Source organism: Neovison vison, chromosome 12, assembly GCF_020171115.1.
Source record: "Neovison vison isolate M4711 chromosome 12, ASM_NN_V1, whole genome shotgun sequence".
Classification (NCBI taxonomy): domain Eukaryota; kingdom Metazoa; phylum Chordata; class Mammalia; order Carnivora; family Mustelidae; genus Neogale; species Neogale vison.
This window is the reverse complement of record NC_058102.1, coordinates 76,151,300-76,153,021: the sequence shown is the minus strand read 5'-3', so window position 1 is coordinate 76,153,021 and position 1,722 is coordinate 76,151,300. Positions and strand designations below refer to the sequence as shown.

Genomic DNA, 1,722 nt, shown 5'->3' with positions numbered 1-1,722 from the left:
AGTATCAAAGTAGTAGAAACTAATTGGTGTATTTTTAAAAACGATTTTATTTGTTTGAGAGAGAGAGGGCACAAGTTGGGGGGAGGGGAGCAGACTCCCCACTGAACACAGAGCCTGACCTGGGGCTTGATCCAAGGACCCTGAGATTAGGACCTGAGCCAAAAATGAAGAGTCAGCTGCTTCACTGATTGAGCCATCCAGGCACCTATAAATTGTGTATTAAATTGATCACTCTAGCTTTGTGCAGTGGCAGTATCATAGCCAATGAGGTTTATCCGAGGCGCGATTATTGCTAATTGAAATTGATCACTCTAGGGGCACCTGGGTGGCTCAGTCAGTGAAGCAACCGACTCTTGATTCCAGCTCAGGTCTTCATCTCAGGGTTGTGAGGTCAAGCCCGGTGTGGAGCCTATTTAAAAATAAAGAAATTGATCACTCCAGTGGTTGTGAGAAATTTAGATTTTAAGGATTTTATTTATTTATTTTAGAGAAAGAGCAGGGAGAGGGGTAGAGGGTAGGGAGAGAGAATCTGAAGCAGGCTTTGCCCTGAGGGTGGGGTCTTACTTAGGGCTCAATCTCATAACTGGGAGATCATGATCTGAGCCTAAACCAAAAGTCAGATGTTTAACTGACTGAGCCACGCAGGTGCCCCAAGAAATTTAGGTGTTTAAGAGAAAGTTTGGAGTTGGGGAAATAGACATTGTTAAATAGAGAAGATGAAGGCTAGAATTAATAATATGGTGGTGGAAATGGATACTGGAGAGAGGCCAGCAGTGTATCTGAAGGTACTATAAATGTGGATTTGTTTGGCTTTGGTGACTCACTGAATTTGGGAGTTGAGGTCACCGAGGCTGCTGACTTATATGACAAAGGGGAAAATGATGCTAAAATACAATTTTCTGTGGGTGTAAAATTATTCCCACATGGGTATAAAAGAAACACATGTTAAAGATTTCATTTAACTCATTAGCTCATTTAACCTACTAACTTGTTAGATAAACAATGAGATATTACTACTAGTCCAAAGGCTGACTGAAGACACGGGTAGCTGGGAATGCTGAAATGAATTTACCAAATAGATGCAAAATTCATCATACAGGACAGTAGCTTATGAGGTTTGGAAGAATTGCTTCTATAGGATGGAAATTGCACGCTCAAAATGAATTTGTGAGTCTATGGACAAAACAGTTATTCTTGGCTCTCTTCAGCTTACAGAGTTGTAAAATAGCGAGACAAGGGCTCCAGCAAGGGCACAGCCCCAGCATTACATCAAAAGGACGTCCAGTAATCTTTTCGCCCTTGCGCTTTTGGTTTTTCAGAATTTTCCCAGAGGATGGTGCTGAAAATGAGTCCGGGAGAAAAAGTGAGTTCAGCAAGGCACATGGGTCCGAGCCAACTCAGTATATCATTGTGAGAGAACAACTTTCCTTTCCCAGCAGGCCAAGAGGGCAGATCTCACCTACTGCATTTCCCCCTCACAGCTCCTACTCTGAATGGGTTTGATTGTGGTAGAGAACCTGAGAAGTGATGGTCCATTTCCCCAGGCATTGCCCGGGGGAAGCTGTCGGCCTTCAGGAGAACTGTGCATTCGGCACAGCTCCACATCCAACATTAATGGAGTGAGAGTGCAGACTGGAGGAGGAGGGAGACTGAGGACAGGAGCCTGAGGCTCTCTACTCCGGCTCCAGGGTCTGCAAATGGACAAGTGCCCTTTGCTCCCCC

General features: G+C 44.4%; 1 pseudogene; it reads left to right on the top strand.

Annotated features, from left to right (window-relative positions):
- Nucleotides 1–235: 235 nt before the first annotated feature.
- Nucleotides 236–385, top strand: LOC122892748 (annotated as a pseudogene).
- Nucleotides 386–1,722: the final 1,337 nt, after the last annotated feature.